Raw genomic sequence first — 21,507 nt, forward strand, 5'->3', positions numbered from 1 at the left:
GATTGTGCATCAACTAAGTGTGGGGAAATTGTGGGAACATGGGTTAATAAGGGAATGTATCATGTTTCTAATTTATTTGAATATTGGAAATTTGGGAATAGAAAAATAATGGAAAATCCATGTGCATTGATAAGTTATGTTTATTTCTCTACAAAAAAAAAGAGAGAGATAAAAATAAAAAAATATTCAATAAATAAGTAAATAAATAAGGGGACAAAATTATCCCAATGCTAAGTTAATAAAAAGATCAATGCACATGTGATAAATGTAAAGAAATATCAAAATTTTGGTACATGAGTATGGGAATCATATAAAAGTGGGAATTATGGGTAGCTAGGCATGAATTTAAAAGTATATAGAGTATATGTATATTAGGTGAGAGCTTAGGCTAATTAAAGATTCATATTATAGCTCACTTGGCCATACATATATCCTCACCCTTACCTTAGCTCCATTACAACCTTGAAAAGACCTCATGATGTTTGCATTAGTATGCTAAATATTTGTTGATTGGTTAGATGAAGAACAAGGTTTAGAAGGCATGATTAGAGAAGAATAGAGTGATTAACCCTAGAAACTTGAGAGATTAGAGTGATATACATTACCAGTAAGGGTTCAATGCTTGATTCTATGTTCCCTGCTTTCATGAGCTATCTTCCTACAAGTTTACTTGCTTTCTGTTGTATGATTTGAATTAGTGAAATCTGATTTATGTTTGTCTTCAAGAGCTTATTTACTTTTAACCAAGTAGGTAGAAACATTTTGCATGTAGTTGCATTCATACAGATAGGTTGCATTTCATACATTCTATCATTCCTCTTCACAACTTTTATAGCTTCTCTTGAGCTTAGCATGAGGACATGCTAATGTTTAAGTGTGGGGAGGTTGATAAACCACTATTTCATGGTTTATCTTGTGCTCAATTGAGTAGTTTTTATCAACTCTTTACCCACTTATTCATACTATTTGCATGGTTTTACATTTGCCTTCCTAATTATGTGCTTTGATTGAAAACATGCTTCTTTGGCCTTAAGTTCCCTATGTTTAATCCTCTCATATTACCATTAGATGCCTTGATATGTGTGTTAAGTGTTTTCAGAGATTATAGGGTAGGAATGGCTTAGAGGATGGAAAGGAAGCATGCAAAAGTGGAAGGAATACAAGAAACTGAAGGAACTGCTAAAGCTGTCCAACTTGACCTCTCTGCACTCAAATGATCATAACTTGAGCTACAGAGGTCCAAATGATGCGGTTTCAGTTGCGTTGGAAAGCTAATGTCCGGGGCTTCAATTTGATATTTAATTTGCTATATCTGCTCCAAAGTTAGGTGACAAAAACGCGTGAATGACGTGCCCGCGTCGCATCTACAAACTTGAATCCGCGCGGACGCGTGGACGAAGCCTCCGCGTCACTTGCCCGCGACCTGAACGTAACAGAAATCATAGGGAGCAATTTCTGGGATACTTTTGACCTAGTTTTCAGCCCAGAACACACAGATTAGAGGCTATAAATTGGGGCAATGCATCCATTCATAATAATGCTTTTCATATTCACAATTTTAGGATTAGATGTAGTTTTTAGAGAGAGAGGTTCTCTCCTCTCTCTTAGGATTTAGTTTTAGGATTTAGAATTATTTCTTCTTCATCACAGGTTCAATGTTCCTTTAATTTTTTTTATTTTTCTACTTTTATTTTATTACTTTAATTGATATTTATCTTTCCAATTTAGCTTATGAATTCTTCTATGTTACAGATTACTCTTTTGAATTAATGTTATTTGAGGTATTTCAATTTACAATTGTTTCTTTTATTTATATTACTGTTGCTTCCAAATCTGAAGACATTTTTATTCCGGTAGATTTACTTTTTCCCTTTTTGGTCTTGGTTAAGAAATCAGTAACTCAGGAGTTATCAAACTCAAACATGATTGATAATTGTTATCTTTGCTAATTGAATTGAACTTCAATAATCCCAATCTTTCCTTAGGGATTAACTAGGATTTGAGGATCTAACTAATTAGTCACTTGACTTTCCCTTGCTCTAGCAAAGGTTAACTAAGTGGAATTAAGGTTCAATTTTCATCATCATTGATAAGGATAACTTGGATAAGACTTCTAATTTCTCATACCTTGCCAAAAGTTTATTTTACAGTTATTTATTTATTTTACAGTCATTTACTTATTTTAATTGCAATTTAAATTACTTTTTCCTTATCTTCAAAACCCCGATTTACAATCTCCATAACCAGTAATAAGAACATACTTCCCTGCAATTCCTTGAGAAGACGACCCGAGGTTTAAATACTTCGGTTATCAATTTCAAAGGGGTTTGTTACTTGTGACAACCAAAACGTTTGTAAGAAAGGTTGATTGCTTGGTTTAGTAACTATACTTGCAACGAGAGTTTACTATAACCTCTAAACCATCAATCCCCAGTTCTTTCAAAATGGCGCCGTTGCCAGAGAATTGCAAACGTGTGCCTTATTATTGGTTATTGTAAATATTTGCTTTTTACTTGTTTATTTGTTTTTATTTTTGTTTTTATTTTTGCTTTTTCGTAAATTAAGAGGTTATTGGTTTTTATTTAGTTAAAAAAAATTTCAGATTTTTATTTTAAAATTTTTATCTTATCTTATCTTATTTCAAAAATTAAATTTCAAATTTCAAATTTCAAAATTTAATTTTCAAATTCAAAATTTAAATAACCTTTTAATTTAAAATTTGTTTTTATTTTCGTTTTTAATTTTTATTTACTATTATGAGTTCTCACCCCTCTCTCTTTGAGTTTGGTTCCAATGTTGTTGCAAGGAATGGAAGCTATAATAGGAGCATGTATCAAGGTCTAGGCAATCAAAGATGGATGGAGCCAAGAGGATCTGATCAACCCTTTAGGAAACAACACCCTCCAAGATATCATGGGCAAGGACCACTCTACAATGCATACCAAGCTGATAGATATGGTGGACCCCCTTGTAATTACCAACAAGCCCCACCCTGTGCTTATGAACTACATTCCCAACATACCTTTGAACCACCAAACTCACAAGCCCCTTTACACCATTTACCTCCATATGACCCTAACCCACATCCACCATACCAACCACCCTATGAACCGAATGAGCCATACATAGATCCACCCCAACCTCCAATGGATAACAATACACTCATGTCTAACATCATTGGTCTCACCTCTACACTCCAAAATCTTATATCCCTTTGAACCAACCCTCTACCTCCAATATTCAACCATCAAGCTCTAGTGCACTTCCTTTTCAATCACATAATGATTTTTTCATCCCATCACCACCCTCCATGGAAGAGCACCCACATCCATCAATCCAAGAGCAAGATGATCCCAATTATGCTATTGATATAGAACAGAAAAGAAGGAATCATCTTCGCGAATCCATACTTAATAAAGAGCTATAGGAGTCCCTAAAGGTGAAGGTAGTAAAGACCCTTGAAGATGAAAGAATAGTTGAAAGGAGTTGTCATGGAAAGAAAATCATCAATGATGAGTATGATTTTATATTAAAACTACTGGATAAAGCAGTAATTATTAAAGAGAAAAAAATGGTTGAAGACTTGCGAGAAGCTGAACCTCCATGGGAAAGTGAAGACATAGAGCCTCCTTCCAAAATGGTTGCATTTGATGTTGAGGAGGGTGTACAACCTCCAAGGCATATCATGATTAAGGACTTGGAAGAGGTCGATCAAGAGATGGAGATTAAAGAAGAAGAAGCACAGCCTCCCATGCCCTCGGTAAGCAATAAAGAAGAGATTGAATTGGAAGAAAGCTACCAAGAGGAAGAGGTTGAAATTGAAAAAGCTTGCAAAGAGGTGGAAGTTGTCAAAGAGCACAAGGGAGTGGAGCTTGGAATCACCTTGCCAAAGTTATTGGAGACCCCTCCCCCTAAGTTGCCATCATCCTTCACAACATTCAAGTGGGTAAAATTCATATCCCTTAGCTTTCTAATTCCACTTGAATATGGGCTACTGGAGACGGATGGTCAACTTAGAGCTCTTTGTGACATTAAGAGTAAGAGGAAGATGGTCAGTGGTACGAATTGTCCTGCAAGGTTCATTATGGTTGGAAGCTTTAAGTTTAAACGCAAAGGTTGGTGTAGAGCTCAACTGAATGGGTCTAGGAAGTTGTTTGGCCACTTTAGTGAGAATTCAGATTGCTTGCTACTCGGATGGAATCATGATGATCAACACAAAGACGGGTGTAAAAGTAAAGTTTGGGATCTTGGAGTCTGTTCTGACATTCAGCATACTGGAAACCTGAAAACCTGTTTAAAACTGCTCAAGGGCTTTACATGCCTAGTTTGGGACCCCGGAGGTTACTGAAGATACAAACATTGGTGGAGATTCCTGGATAAGTTCAAGCACAAGCCACCATAACAGGGAGCTCACCAAATGTCCAACTTAAGGACTTTAACTAAAAGTGCTAGGTGGGAGACAACCCACCATGGTATGCTTGTTCTTTTTTCAGTTTTAATTCTAGTCTGTTTTGTTTGTTTTTAAGTTTTATTTTATTTCATTGGACCTGGAATCATGTATAACATTCATATTAGCATTGCATTCTGCATACTGCATTATTAAAAAAAAAAGAGAGAAGCACGCACGCAACGCGGCAGCGTCACTGACGCGTCCACGTCGCCAGTGCATTGGGAAGAAAAAAATCGAACAGAGAGTCACGCGATAGAGTGGCTGGAGCCGTGCCTTTGACACAAATTGATCCACACGACCACGTCGCTGACGCGTCCACGTCATGTGGGAACTTTGGCCTCCCACGCGACCGCGTCACCCACGCGGCCGCGTGACATGAAAATTGACGTGAAAAGGGTGCATGGCCGAAAGTTATGCTGGAGTGGTGCTGGATTGGTGCTGAACGCCCAGCCTTACCACGCGGACGCATGGCTCACGCGTCCGCGTCACATCCCTATCATGACAACTCACGCGATCGCGTCGACCACGCGACAGCGTCTGATAACAAGTCATCTTAGCCTAGTTTCACTAGTCTTTTTCTTTTGTTTTCAAATGAATTATGCACTTTCTTGAGCCATAAGCAAGCCAATTGGGTAGATTTTCATGCTTCCTTTGATTTAATCAACCATGTATGAATTCATGCGCTTTCATGAGGTTTTATGCTATAATTGTCACATATTATGAAAGAATGAATATCTCATGATTTTGAGCATAGCTTTGATGTGTTTGGTTTATTAATGATAGGTGAAGAAATCTTGGAGAAAGGTTGAAGCAAGAAGGAATGGCTAGGAGGAAGAGAGGACAAAAAGTTTGAGCAAAAGTTTGCCTCAAACTTTAGCTCAAACTTTTGGAATAAGTGAAAACGAACCAGGGAGCAAAAAGCTTGACCAAAAGTTTGCCTCAAACTTTTGTGCAAACTTTTAGGCAAAAAGCTTGAGCAAAAGTTTGCCTCAAACTTTTGCGCAAACTTTTGGGAGAAAAGCTTGAGCCAACGTTTGCCTCAAACTTTTTGGCAAACGTTGGGATCACAAGTCAACACCCTGGAGAGCAAAAGTTTGCGCCAACGTTTGCCCCAAACTTTTTGGCAAACGTTGGCGCCATGAACAACACACCCTGGAGAGCAAAAGTTTGCGCCAACGTTTGCCTCAAACTTTTTGGCAAATGTTGGCGCCATGAGTGTGCAAGGGGAGGCCAACGTTTGAGCAAAAGTTTGACCCCAAACTTTGGCTCAAACGTTGGTAGCAGCAAAGATGGGGTGGCTGATATGAAAAGTTTGAGTAAAAGTTTGCCTCAAACTTTTACTCAAACTTTTACTCAAGCTTTCATGATTCCAAATCCGGTTCACTTCGGTTCTTCTCCAAACTCCAAGAGCAATCAACCAAGGCCTCTATCAACCCAATTCCATCAAGAGCAAAGGCCCAATTGAAGGCTTGAAGACCATTTGAAGAAAGTGTATAAATAGCATAGGATTTAAGTTTTCGGGGAGCTTTCCTTTTGGTTTTCATAGAGAGTTTTCGGAGAGCTTTTGGTGTTGAGTGAATTTTAATTTCTAAGTCTCGGGGAAGGAGAATTTAATTCCCTTCCTCTTAGTTTTCTTGCTTTCAATTTCAATTACAATTGTCTTGGATCTTGGGTTGGAGAATTGAAGGAATTCTGTTTCAATCTCATCCTAAGATCTCTCTGTTTCATTTTACTGCATAATTGAATTTCCATTTGGTTAATTGCTTCTGTCTTCTACTTTCTCTGCAATTTACAATTCTTCGTTTCCTTTGCAATTGTTCTTGTTGGATCTAGGAAGGCATTGAGATCTAGACTTGGTTATCTAGTCTCTTGGGTCCTGAGATCCGGATTTCCCATTTTCAATTCTCTGTTTACTGCTTTCAAGCTCATTTACATTTCTATTTTAAGATCCAATTCAATCCAAGTCATCCTTTACTTCTCTGTTTGTTGCAATTTTACTTTTCCTTGTTTAATTTCTGCAAATCCAATTCCCAATTCCCTTTACAATTCAAGCCATTTACATTTCTTGCACTTTAAGATTCTGCAATTTACATTTCTTGCGTTCTAAGTTTCTGCCATTTAATTTCTTGTTCTTTAAGATTCAGCACTTTAAATTTCAGTTCTCTTTAAATTCAATGCAATTTACCTATTCTCTTTACTTTCTATGCAATCTAAATTCCGCAAATCACAAATCACTCAACTAAATCTTGATTCGCTTGACTAAATCAACCACTAAACTAAAATTGCTCAATCCTTCAATCCCTGTGGGATCGACCTCACTCCCGTGAGTTATTATTACTTGATGCGACCCGGTGCACTTGCCGGTGAGTTTTGTGTCGGATCGTTTTCCGCACATCAAGTTTTTGGCGCCATTGCCGGGGATTGATTAGATTGACAATGATTAAGTGAAGTAGAGATCTAGATCAAGCACTTTTTCTTTTCTATTCTTTAAATTTTCAATTAACCCACTAACTGTTTGAATTTTTGCTTAAGCTAACTAAAACTTCATTCTAGCAGTAGACTATGTCTCCAAATGGGTTGAAGCAATAGCAACTCCAACCAATGATAATAAGGTAGTCATGAACTTCCTCAGAAAACACATTTTTTGCCATTTTGGGGTTCCAAGAACAATCATCAGTGATGGAGGAAGCCACTTCTGCAACAAACCATTAGAGGCATTGCTTCTAAAATATGGAGTCAAACACAAGGTAGCCACACCATACCATCCACAGACAAGTGGGCAAGCCGAAATATCTAATAGGGAACTCAAAAGAATCCTGGAAAAGACTGTGGGAACTTCAAGGAAGGACTGGTCGATTAAGCTAGATGATGCTCTTTGGGCATATAGGACAGCTTTCAAAACACCAATTGGAATGTCTCCTTACCAACTAGTATATGGAAAAGCTTGCCATTTGCCACTGGAGTTGGAGCACAAGGCATTCTGGGCCTTGAAACTCTTGAACTTGGACAGCAAAGCTGCTGGAGAAAGAAGGATGTTGCAAATTCAAGAGTTGGAAGAATTCAGAGCTGAAGCTTATGAGAATGCCAAAATTTACAAAGAAAGAGCAAAGAAGAAGCATGACAGCAACATAGCCCCAAGGAAATTTGAAGAAGGACAAAAAGTATTGCTCTACAATTCTAGGCTGAAGCTATTTCCAGGGAAGCTAAAATCAAGGTGGTCTGGACCATTCCTTGTCACCAAGGTCTCCCAATATGGACAAGTAGAAATCATGGAAGAAAAGTCACAACGAACCTTCACTGTGAATGGTCAAAGACTCAAACATTACTTGGGAGATGTGGAGGAGAAGGACAAAGTTAAATATCACCTCAACTGAGGAAGCTGACCGTCAAGCTAATGACGTTAAAGAAGCGCTTGTTGGGAGGCAACCCAACCTGAGGTAATACTCCCTTGCTGTTTCTTTTATTTGTTTCAATAAAAAGGTGAAGTAGTTTCTGTGCATTGCAAAGAATTAAGTTTGGTGTTTCACACCAAACAATGAATTCGTGGATCAATAATTCAAAGGGGAATGTGTGACTCTAAGTTTGGTGTTCCACCACACAGATCAACTGAACACAACAACCTTTGAATTATATGAAAGGAACAACCATTCTAAGCAATCACAGGAATGCTTAAAATCCTTAGCAGCAACTTCATTCCAAGGAGAATTCAAGGACTCAAAGAGCAGAGGAGTAAGTAGGAGACTAAGTTTGGTGTTCACACACCAACTTAAGACTCAGACACTTGCCCATACATAGTTGAGCTAACCACTCAAGTGCTTGAGAAGCAAGCAACTTCATCACTCTTTGCAGGAAAGGAAACAAGGATCTTAGAAAGAACATGAAGCAACAACTAGGAGAAGAAGGAGAAATCAAATTGTTTCCTGGCAACAAAGAGAAAACAAGAAATTTCACAAGGTGGTGGTGTTCCTTGACCATTCTTTAAAAGGCAAACAAAAGCATGCTTGTTCTGGTTTAAACTGTAATTGTTGAATCTTTCTGGAATGTGAAGTTTTTAGTATGAGTGTCTGTTTACTGCTTTGAATAAAGTGAATGCCTAGATGTTTGGATATAACTTCACCTTCTTAAACAAATGCTTGCCATGCTTGTTCTGTTTCCAAAAATAAAAGAAAAGTTTGAACAAAAGTAGCTTGGCTCAATTAGTGACAAATCAAGTAGAATTAAGTGGTGGTATGCATGCTTGATTGTTTAGTCAGATCACTGGAAATTGAGTGTAGAATTACCATTTTTTTGTAGAAGTTTGAATACTGTCTATGGATCTTGATGAATCAATGTCTTTGGCCATGAAAAAGAAAGAAAAAGAAGAAGAAAAAGCCACTGAAAAAGGGCAACCAAAAAGCAAAAAAAAAAAAAAAAGAAAAAAATTTTGAGAAAATAAGCTAGGCACCAATGGTTTGAACTTCTGAGACAAATGCTTGTGGTGTTTATGTATTAAGGATATGCTTGGATGAATAGGTTCTGAGGAGTGTTTCAACACTTGATAACTTGGGTTAACTAACCCGGGATTATCAACCAAAAGTCCATTATCAAGAGCAACCTAAATACAAAACATTTAGTCACACAAAGAGGTGCTGGGCACCAATGTCTCAAGAAGAAATGTGAACTAAAATGCCTGTAGTGGATATGTGTAGTGCACTGATAAGAAAAAGAAAATGCCAAAGGCTTGTGCAACACATGACACTAAGCAAACAAGGAGCAAAGGAGCTCTAAGAAAAAGAAAAGAAAAACAAAGAAGAGAAAAGTGCCAAGGACATAAGAATAACAAGAGGCCATAGCAGTGTTTGATGGATGCAATGAAAAAGTGATAATCTTACCTAATAAGAATGAAAAAGTGATGCTGCAACTTTCTGCATAAAACCCTTTTGATGAACTTCAAATGCTTGCTAATATAGCCAATGTAATTGCTTTCTGTTTCATACTTTCCTCTCAAATAACTCAGGACTTGCTTAGGGACAAGCAAGCATTAAGTTTGGTGTTGTGATGCCAAGGCATCTTAGGCTAGTTTCACTAGCATTTTTCTGTTAGTTTTAGTTGTTTTATGCATTTTCTTGAGCTTAAAGTAACCAAGAATGGTTAAATGAATAACAAAGCAATGAACCATCCAAACAGTATGATTTTGATGCAAATTCCATGAGTTTTTAGTTATATTACTTGAATGCTATGAATGGAAGATTTCTCATGAAATGTTGCAAGACTTTGATGCAGTTGTTTGGATGATTTCAGGGAAGAAGAGGCTAGGCAAGGAAGCAACAAAATCAATAAAGGAAGCTTGAATATCACATGTGGAGTTTAAGTTCCAGTTTAAGCTTAAACTGGAACTCAAACTACCAAGCCATATAATGCTGGGAACTATCAGTGGCGTTTAAGCTCCAGTTTAAGCTTAAACTGGAGCTTAAACGCCAAAATCATGAAAGCTGAGGAAAAGCTGAAAGTGGCGTTTAACCTCCAGTTTAACCTTAAACTGGAAGTTAAACGCCAGAAATGAGAAATGCACCAGGGAGCCATTTCCACGTTTAAGCTCCAGTTTAAGCTTAAACTGGAGCTTAAACGTGTTCGACCATTCTCCTCCAGGGTTGCTTTCTTCATTTCCACGTTTAAGCTTCAGTTTAACCTTAAACTGAAGCTTAAACGTGTTCGACAATCCACACTCCAGACTTGCCTTCTTCCATTTCCACGTTTAAGCTTCAGTTTAACCTTAAACTGAAGCATAAACGTGTTCGACAACTCCACACTCCAGACTTGCCTTCTTCCATTTCCACGTTTAAGCTTCAGTTTAACCTTAAACTGAAGCTTAAACGTGCTTGAATTATACCACCTCCAGGAGTGTCCAACGTTTAAGTTGCAGTTTAAGCTTAAACTGCAACTTAAATGCCACTAATTGAAATGGTTTCTGGGCTAAAGATATTGCAGTTTAAGTTAGCATTTGAGCACAAACATTAACTTAAACGTACTCTGGTATGAAACCCAATTGAATATCATGGTTTATGGGATTGGGCCTGAAGAATTGATGAATCTGGAATTTCAATTTGTTGAGTCATGTGTCATTACTTGATTATCACTAAGTTGGCTCAATGAATGTTACAGAATTGGATCAGCAGCCTCATCAGGATTATGGATCATAAACCCAAAGCAAAAGGAAATCAGGGAAAGGCCTCAAAGCCCAAGAAACACAACAGAAGCTCAATTTAGAAAGTGTATAAATAGGATAGAATTTAATTTGGTTGGCACTCGGGGAATTAGGGGGATCACTTTTTCTAGTTTTCATACTTTTTGTAATTGAATTCAGAGCTATGACTCACTAAACCCCCTTTCATTGGGTTAGGGAGCTCTATTGTAATTCAATGAATCAATAATAGTTTTTATCTTATTCTTCAATCTTTTCTCTTGAATTTTGTTAGAAAGCTTCTCGATCTAATTCCATTGGTTAGTTGTCTTGGGAAAGAAACTATCCATAATTGGAATCCTTCGGAACCTTGGGAAAGGAATGGAGGATTCATGCTAGAGAAGCTTTCTCACAGTGAATTGGATTGGGGTTTGGATGGATATTGTGACATGTAATCCTACCAAATTGTGGTTCATGAAACTGTGTGGTATAATCAGTGATCGAGCATCATCTCTTCTTATGAACATTTAAACCAAGGGATTGGGAATTTGTTTGTTTTTAGAGAGAATTGGTGAGCCAAGGGATTGGGATCCAATCATATAAGATTGCCAAGCAAAATTCAATGAATGCATTGGTTGAGGAAGGGATAAAAAAAATGTTTGATTCGGAGATCTCAATATCTCCTGAAACCCAATGAATTCCCCATTTCTGATCTATCACTTCTCTTTACATTCTGCAATTAAATTCATGCAATCACCCCGATCCCTTTTTAATTTCAGCAATTTAGCTTCTCGCTCTTTAATTCATGCAATTTTACATTCCGCAATTCTCATCTAAATCTTGATTCCGCTCAACTAGAACACACTTCTAATCCGAATTGCTCACTCAACCAATCCTTGTGGGATTCGACCTCACTCTATTGTGAGTTTTTACTTGACGATAACCGGTGCACTTGCCGGAAGGAATTTTTGCCGATCGTGCAATTTCTTAAAATCGTAGCATCAAGTTTATGGCGCCGTTGCCGGGGATTGGTTTTCGATTGACAATTCTCAAATTGGAAGTTAACTAGATTGAGCATTTTTCTTGCTTTGTTAATTCAGTTCAAGTTACTTGTTGAATTTTAATTTCTGCACTCTGTTACATGCTTTCTTTCTTTATGCCTTTAAATTCAAGCAACTAACTCACTCACTCACTAACTATTTGAATTAATTCCTCAACTGCTCTAACCATACTCTTCCATTAACCAAGAGTATTTCACTTGTTTGTTGCCTGTGCTGTGTTCTTGTATGACAGGTAGGAGAGGAGAGACATCAACTCCTCATTATACCGAACCAGAGCGGACCCTTCATAAACTTAGAAGGGAAGCAAGAGGGAAGAGAGTACTGGGAGAAGAAGAATCTGAAGGAGAATCTGAGGACAATTTTGAGGAAGCTCTAGATCTCAACATGGATAGAGAAGTTCACAACCATGAGAGAGCTGATGGAAACAATGCCATTCCTGAGAGGAGGGTTCTTGGTTCATACATAAACCCAACCTCTGGGAATTGTGGTAGCAGCATTCAGAAACCACCCATTCAGGCCAACAATTTTGAACTCAAACCACAGCTAATATCACTTGTGGAGGATCATTGTTCATTTGGTGGGAATGCTAATGAAGATCCAAACCAACATCTCACAAAATTCCTGAGAATTTGCGACACTGTGAAGTCCAATGGAGTCTAGGAAGATACCAATAAACTGCTCTTGTTCCCATTTTCACTTAGGGACAAGGCAGCTAAGTGGTTGGAATCATTCCCAAGGGGGAGCCTAACAACCTGGGATGAGGTGGAAAGCAAGTTTCTGGCACGTTTCTACCCCCCACAAAAGGTCAATAGGCTTCGATCTGAGGTTCAGACTTTTAGACAACAAGATGGTGAAACTCTCTACGAGGCATGGGAGAGGTTCAAGGATTTGACAAGGAAATGCCCACCAGACATGTTCCATGACTGGGTGCAATTGCATATTTTCTATGATGGACTTTCTTATGAATCAAGGAAGGCTGTAGACCATTCATCAGGAGGTTCATTGAACAGGAAAAAGACTGTGGAAGAAGCCATTGAAGTGATTGAGACAGTGGCTGAGAATGAGTACTACTATGCTTCAGAGAGACACAACACTAAGGGAGTTATGGAGCTGAACCATGTTGATACAATCTTAGCCCAAAACAAGGTGTTTGCCAAGCAACTAGCAGAGCTCACCAGGAAATTAGAAACAAAGCAAGTGGCTGCAATACACACACAAGATCAAGAGGAAGTAAGCACTGAAGGAGGTGATTGGGAAGAGGCCAATTATGTAGGAAATCAACAAAGGCAACCATATGATCCACATTCCAACACTTACAACCCAGGCTGGAAAAACCACCCAAACTTTGGGTGGGGAAACCAGCAAAACCAACATAACAAGTCCACATACCAAAACTCCAACCAAAGATCATACCAAGCCACACAAAACACTTACTCCCAACCATCATATCATGGCCAAAATAATCAACCTACCCAACCTAATCCGAACCAACAATTTCAAGATCAATTAAACAGGATAGAAGGAATGCTTGCAACCATGGGTCAAGACATAACCGAATTGAAAGCCTTTAAGGAAGAAGTAAATTCTAACTTGCAAAACCAAGGAGCTGCCATCCAGAAGCTAGAAAATCAAATTGGGTATTTGTATAAGCAAACCCCTGGGCCAAGCGTTTCTCATGCTGCCAAGGCTATTGCAAGGGAAGAATGTAAGGCCATAACCCTCAGAAGTGGAAAGAAGCTAAAGGAGATCTCAAGGGAAACCACAGAGGACGAAGTAAAGGAAAATGTGAGAGACAAGGAACAGGGACAATCTTTTACACCGTCTGCAACAAAAGAAAAAGAAAAAGAGGTCCTGAAGCCTTATACACCCAAAGCACCATATCCTCAACGTTTGATGAAAAGTGAAAAGGATGGCCAATTCTCCAGATTTTTGGAGATTTTCAAGAAGCTTCAAATCAACATTCCGTTTGCTGAGGCAATAGAGCAAATGCCACTCTATGCAAAATTCTTAAAGGAATTAATGACCAAGAAGAGAAGCTGGAGAAATGAGGAAACTGTGTTGTTGACTGAAGAATGCAGTGCCATCATTCAACACAAATTGCCTCAGAAATTGAAGGATCCAGGCAGTTTCCAAATCCCCTGCATCATAGGAGAAGTCATGGTGGAGAAGGCCTTGTGTGACTTAGGGGCCAGTATCAATTTGATGTCTCTAACAATGATGAGAAGAATGAAGATTGAGGAAGCCAAACCAACAAGAATGGCCCTCCAATTGGCAGATCGAACTTTTAAATTCCCTCATGGGATAATTGAGGATTTGTTGGTGAAAGTGGGAGATTTCACATTTCCTGCCGATTTTGTGGTGTTAGATATGGAGGAAGAAGCCAAAGCTTCGATAATCCTGGGAAGACCCTTCCTGGCTACTGCTGGAGCCATCATAGATGTCCAAAAGGGTGAACTCACTCTTAGACTACATGATGAGCAAATGGTGTTTAACGTATTCAAGGCAATGAGCTATCCATCAGAATCACTAAAGGAATGCATGAGGGTGGATGTAGTGGACATTGCAGTACAAGAAACCTTTGAGAAAACAACAAAGGAAGTGGCAGAGGAGGAGTTCACCAAGGATATTGAAGTTAGTGACATTAAGGCTGCTAAAACAACCATGCCAAGCATGCCAGAGAGAGTGAAAGAAGAGAAGGAAGCACCAAAACCTGAGCTCAAAGCATTGCCCCCTAATCTCAAGTATGCATACTTGGGTAGTGATGAGAGCCATCCTGTTATCATTAGCTCTGCCCTGAGCCAAGAACAGGAAGAAGAATTGATCAAGGTGCTACAAACTCATCAAGATGCCATTGGATGGACCCTAGCTGATTTAAAGGGGATAAGTTCATCCATATGCATGCATAAAATCTTGTTAGAAGAGGATGCTAGACCCTCCATTCAAGCTCAGAGAAGATTGAATCCCGTCATGAAAGAAGTGGTACAAAAGGAGGTCATGAAGTTATGGCAGGCAGGGGTAATCTACTCCATTTCTGATAGCCCATGGGTTAGTCCCATCCATGTAGTTCCCAAGAAAGGTGGCATAACTGTGGTGCCAAATGAGAGGAACGAACTCATACCCACAAGAACTGTCACTGGGTGGAGGATGTGCATAGACTACAGGAAGCTCAATGAAGCCACCAGAAAAGATCATTTCCCACTCCCATTCATGGATCAGATGCTTGAAAGGCTTGCAGGACATGCTTACTATTGCTTTCTAGATGGATACTCAGGCTATAATCAGATAGTAGTTGATCCTAGAGATCAAGAGAAAACATCATTTGTTTGTCCATATGGAGTTTTTGCTTATAGAAGCATGCCCTTTGGATTGTGCAATGCACCTGCCACTTTCCAAAGATGCATGCTGTCCATCTTTTCGGACATGATTGAAAAATTTATTGAGGTTTTCATGGATGATTTTTCTGTGTTTGGAGATTATTTTCCTAGCTGCCTACACCACCTTGCCTTGGTGCTTAAGAGATGCCAAGAGACCAACCTAGTATTAAACTGGGAAAAGTGTCATTTCATGGTCACAGAAGGAATAGTCCTTGGCCACAAAATCTCTAATAGAGGCATTGAGGTGGACAGAGCTAAGGTGGAACTCATTGAAAAACTACCTCCACCAAGTAATGTCAAGGCAGTTAGGAGTTTTTTGGGACACGCTGGCTTTTACAGAAGGTTTATTAGAGACTTTCCTAAAATAGCCAAACCTTTGAGTAACTTGCTTGTCTCTGATACACCCTTTGTATTTGATAAAAATTGCATGCTAGCCTATGAACTTTTGAAGCAAAAACTTTCCTCTGCACCTATCATTGCCCCACCTGATTGGAACTTACCTTTTGAACTGATGTGTGATGCATCAGACCTTGCTATTGGGGCAGTGTTAGGACAAAGGAAAGACAATTTGGTACATGTGATTTATTATGCCAGTAAAGTCTTGAATGATAACCAAAGGAATTACACAACCACTGAAAAAGAACTCTTGGCAATAGTCTTTGCATTTGACAAATTTAGATCCTATCTCATTGGATCTAAAGTCATTGTCTTCACTGATCATTCAGCTTTAAAATACTTACTTGCTAAACAAGAATCCAAACCAAGACTTATTAGATGGGTTCTTTTGTTGCAGGAATTTGACATTGAAATCAAAGACAAGAAGGGTGTAGAGAACAAGGTGGCAGACCATTTATCAAGGATACCATGTGAAGAAGGAAGCGCACAAAGCACACATATAAATGAGTGCTTTCCTGATGAACAACTCATGGTAATTCACAAAGCACCCTGATTTGCAGACATAGCAAACTTCAAGGCCACTGGGAGTTTGCCGTTGGAATTTAACAAGCATCAAAGGAAGAAATTGGTAAATGATGCCAAATACTTCATTTGGGACGAACCATACTTGTTCAAAAAATGTTCGGATGGCATACTCAGAAGATGCATATCAGAGGAAGAAGGAAGGGAAGTCTTATGGGACTGCCATGGCTCCACTTATGGAGGACATTTTGCAGGAGAAAGAACAGCAGCTAAGGTGTTGCAGTGTGGTTTTTATTGGCCCACTATCTTCAAAGATGCAAAGGAACTAGTGAAGCACTGCCATGAATGCCAGAAAGCGGGGAACCTGCCAAGAAGAAATGAAATGCCACAACAATTCATTCTGGAACTTGAATTGTTTGATGTATGGGGGATAGATTTCATGGGACCCTTTCCCACCTCATACTCAAATAATTACATTCTTGTGGCAGTAGACTATGTCTCCAAATGGGTTGAAGCAATAGCAACTCCAACCAATGATAATAAGGTAGTCATGAACTTCCTCAGAAAACACATTTTTTGCCATTTTGGGGTTCCAAGAACAATCATCAGTGATGGAGGAAGCCACTTCTGCAACAAACCATTAGAGGCATTGCTTCTAAAATATGGAGTCAAACACAAGGTAGCCACACCATACCATCCACAGACAAGTGGGCAAGCCGAAATATCTAATAGGGAACTCAAAAGAATCCTGGAAAAGACTGTGGGAACTTCAAGGAAGGACTGGTCGATTAAGCTAGATGATGCTCTTTGGGCATATAGGACAGCTTTCAAAACACCAATTGGAATGTCTCCTTACCAACTAGTATATGGAAAAGCTTGCCATTTGCCACTGGAGTTGGAGCACAAGGCATTCTGGGCCTTGAAACTCTTGAACTTGGACAGCAAAGCTGCTGGAGAAAGAAGGATGTTGCAAATTCAAGAGTTGGAAGAATTCAGAGCTGAAGCTTATGAGAATGCCAAAATTTACAAAGAAAGAGCAAAGAAGAAGCATGACAGCAACATAGCCCCAAGGAAATTTGAAGAAGGACAAAAAGTATTGCTCTACAATTCTAGGCTGAAGCTATTTCCAGGGAAGCTAAAATCAAGGTGGTCTGGACCATTCCTTGTCACCAAGGTCTCCCAATATGGACAAGTAGAAATCATGGAAGAAAAGTCACAACGAACCTTCACTGTGAATGGTCAAAGACTCAAACATTACTTGGGAGATGTGGAGGAGAAGGACAAAGTTAAATATCACCTCAACTGAGGAAGCTGACCGTCAAGCTAATGACGTTAAAGAAGCGCTTGTTGGGAGGCAACCCAACCTGAGGTAATACTCCCTTGCTGTTTCTTTTATTTGTTTCAATAAAAAGGTGAAGTAGTTTCTGTGCATTGCAAAGAATTAAGTTTGGTGTTTCACACCAAACAATGAATTCGTGGATCAATAATTCAAAGGGGAATGTGTGACTCTAAGTTTGGTGTTCCACCACACAGATCAACTGAACACAACAACCTTTGAATTATATGAAAGGAACAACCATTCTAAGCAATCACAGGAATGCTTAAAATCCTTAGCAGCAACTTCATTCCAAGGAGAATTCAAGGACTCAAAGAGCAGAGGAGTAAGTAGGAGACTAAGTTTGGTGTTCACACACCAACTTAAGACTCAGACACTTGCCCATACATAGTTGAGCTAACCACTCAAGTGCTTGAGAAGCAAGCAACTTCATCACTCTTTGCAGGAAAGGAAACAAGGATCTTAGAAAGAACATGAAGCAACAACTAGGAGAAGAAGGAGAAATCAAATTGTTTCCTGGCAACAAAGAGAAAACAAGAAATTTCACAAGGTGGTGGTGTTCCTTGACCATTCTTTAAAAGGCAAACAAAAGCATGCTTGTTCTGGTTTAAACTGTAATTGTTGAATCTTTCTGGAATGTGAAGTTTTTAGTATGAGTGTCTGTTTACTGCTTTGAATAAAGTGAATGCCTAGATGTTTGGATATAACTTCACCTTCTTAAACAAATGCTTGCCATGCTTGTTCTGTTTCCAAAAATAAAAGAAAAGTTTGAACAAAAGTAGCTTGGCTCAATTAGTGACAAATCAAGTAGAATTAAGTGGTGGTATGCATGCTTGATTGTTTAGTCAGATCACTGGAAATTGAGTGTAGAATTACCATTTTTTTGTAGAAGTTTGAATACTGTCTATGGATCTTGATGAATCAATGTCTTTGGCCATGAAAAAGAAAGAAAAAGAAGAAGAAAAAGCCACTGAAAAAGGGCAACCAAAAAGCAAAAAAAAAAAAAAAAAGAAAAAAATTTTGAGAAAATAAGCTAGGCACCAATGGTTTGAACTTCTGAGACAAATGCCTGTGGTGTTTATGTATTAAGGATATGCTTGGATGAATAGGTTCTGAGGAGTGTTTCAACACTTGGTAACTTGGGTTAACTAACCCGGGATTATCAACCAAAAGTCCATTATCAAGAGCAACCTAAATACAAAACATTTAGTCACACAAAGAGGTGCTGGGCACCAATGTCTCAAGAAGAAATATGAACTAAAATGCCTGTAGTGGATATGTGTAGTGCACTGATAAGAAAAAGAAAATGCCAAAGGCTTGTGCAACACATGACACTAAGCAAACAAGGAGCAATGGAGCTCTAAGAAAAAGAAAAGAAAAACAAAGAAGAGAAAAGTGCCAAGGACATAAGAATAACAAGAGGCCATAGCAGTGTTTGATGGATGCAATGAAAAAGTGATAATCTTACCTAATAAGAATGAAAAAGTGATGCTGCAACTTTCTGCATAAAACCCTTTTGATGAACTTCAAATGCTTGCTAATATAGCCAATGTAATTGCGTTCTGTTTCATACTTTCCTCTCAAATAACTCAGGACTTGCTTAGGGACAAGCAAGCATTAAGTTTGGTGTTGTGATGCCAAGGCATCTTAGGCTAGTTTCACTAGCATTTTTCTGTTAATTTTAGTTGTTTTATGCATTTTCTTGAGCTTAAAGTAACCAAGAATGGTTAAATGAATAACAAAGCAATGAACCATCCAAACAGTATGATTTTGATGCAAATTCCATGAGTTTTTAGTTATATTACTTGAATGCTATGAATGGAAGATTTCTCATGAAATGTTGCAAGACTTTGATGCAGTTGTTTGGATGATTTCAGGGAAGAAGAGGCTAGGCAAGGAAGCAACAAAATCAATAAAGGAAGCTTGAATATCACATGTGGAGTTTAAGTTCCAGTTTAAGCTTAAACTGGAACTCAAACTATCAAGCCATATAATGCTGGGAACTATCAGTGGCGTTTAAGCTCCAGTTTAAGCTTAAACTGGAGCTTAAACGCCAAAATCATGAAAGCTGAGGAAAAGCTGAAAGTGGCGTTTAACCTCCAGTTTAACCTTAAACTGGAAGTTAAACGCCAGAAATGAGAAATGCACCAGGGAGCCATTTCCACGTTTAAGCTCCAGTTTAAGCTTAAACTGGAGCTTAAACGTGTTCGACCATTCTCCTCCAGGGTTGCTTTCTTCATTTCCACATTTAAGCTTCAGTTTAACCTTAAACTGAAGCTTAAACGTGTTCGACAATCCACACTCCAGACTTGCCTTCTTCCATTTCCACATTTAAGCTTCAGTTTAACCTTAAACTGAAGCTTAAACGTGTTCGACAACTCCACACTCCAGACTTGCCTTCTTCCATTTCCACGTTTAAGCTTCAGTTTAACCTTAAACTGAAGCTTAAACGTGCTTGAATTATACCACCTCCAGGAGTGTCCAACGTTTAAGTTGCAGTTTAAGCTTAAACTGCAACTTAAATGCCACTAATTGAAAAGGTTTCTGGGCCAAAGATATTGCAGTTTAAGTTAGCATTTGAGCACAAACATTAACTTAAACGTACTCTGGTATGAAACCCAATTGAATATCATGGTTTATGGGATTGGGCCTGAAGAATTGATGAGTCTGGAATTTCAATTTGTTGAGTCATGTGTCATTACTTGATTATCACTAAGTTGGCTCAATGAATGTTACAGAATTGGATCAGCAGCCTCATCAGGATTATGGATCATAAACCCAAAGCAAAAGGAAATCAGGGAAAGGCCTCAAAGCCCAAGAAACACAACAGAAGCTCAATTTAGAAAGTGTATAAATAGGATAGAATTTAAGTTGGTTGGCACTCGGGGAATTAGGGGGATCACTTTTTCTAGTTTTCATACTTTTTGTAATTGAATTCAGAGCTATGACTCACTAAACCCCCTTTCATTGGGTTAGGGAGCTCTATTGTAATTCAATGAATCAATAATAGTTTTTATCTTATTCTTCAATCTTTTCTCTTGAATTTTGTTAGAAAGCTTCTCGATCTAATTCCATTGGTTAGTTGTCTTGGGAAAGAAACTATCCATAATTGGAATCCTTCGGAACCTTGGGAAAGGAATGGAGGATTCATGCTAGAGAAGCTTTCTCACAGTGAATTGGATTGGGGTTTGGATGGATATTGTGACATGTAATCCTACCAAATTGTGGTTCATGAAACTGTGTGGTATAATCAGTGATCGAGCATCATCTCTTCTTATGAACATTTAAACCAAGGGATTGGGAATTTGTTTGTTTTTAGAGAGAATTGGTGAGCCAAGGGATTGGGATCCAATCATATAAGATTGCCAAGCAAAATTCAATGAATGCATTGGTTGAGGAAGGGATAAAAAAAATGTTTGATTCGGAGATCTCAATATCTCCTGAAACCCAATGAATTCCCCATTTCTGATCTATCACTTCTCTTTACATTCTGCAATTAAATTCATGCAATCACCCCGATCCCTTTTTAATTTCAGCAATTTAGCTTCTCGCTCTTTAATTCATGCAATTTTACATTCCGCAATTCTCATCTAAATCTTGATTCCGCTCAACTAGAACACACTTCTAATCCGAATTGCTCACTCAACCAATCCTTGTGGGATTCGACCTCACTCTATTGTGAGTTTTTACTTGACGATAACCGGTGCACTTGCCGGAAGGAATTTTTGCCGATCGTGCAATTTCTTAAAATCGTAGCATCACAGGTACAAGAAGAACCACACCCACCTTTCATGAACAAGACGAAAGAACTCTCAGGAGGTTAAGAAGAGCTGAAAGAGGGAAAAATATTGTTGGAGAAGAGGAATCAGAAGAAGAATTCCAAGATATGGAGGAACATTCAACCAATCCACCTGGTGGAGCAGACAACAACAATAACAACCCACCCCAGAGGAGAGTTTTGGCCTCCTATACCTTTGCAAATCCTAGACATTGTGGAAGCAGCATTCTCACCCCTAATGTCAATGCAAATAACTTTGAATTGAAGCCACAACTCATTACATTGGTCCAAAACAACTGCTCGTTTGGGGGAGGACCATTGGAGGATCCAAATCAACATTTATCTACCTTCTTAAGGATTTGTGACACTGTCAAGTCCAATGGCGTGAATCCTGAGACTTACAAGCTTCTGCTGTTCCCGTTCTCATTAA

General features: G+C 38.7%; 1 non-coding gene across 1 annotated transcript; it reads right to left on the reverse strand.

Moving 5' to 3' along the window:
* Positions 1-12,481: 12,481 nt before the first annotated feature.
* On the reverse strand, positions 12,482-12,585 carry LOC112738833 (small nucleolar RNA R71). The gene has a single exon (XR_003169788.1). It is a non-coding gene; the product is annotated as a small nucleolar RNA R71 (small nucleolar RNA).
* Between the last annotated feature and the right edge of the window lie 8,922 nt (positions 12,586-21,507).

The sequence above is a fragment of the Arachis hypogaea genome, chromosome 13 (assembly GCF_003086295.3).
Source record: "Arachis hypogaea cultivar Tifrunner chromosome 13, arahy.Tifrunner.gnm2.J5K5, whole genome shotgun sequence".
In the NCBI taxonomy this organism is placed as follows: domain Eukaryota; kingdom Viridiplantae; phylum Streptophyta; class Magnoliopsida; order Fabales; family Fabaceae; genus Arachis; species Arachis hypogaea.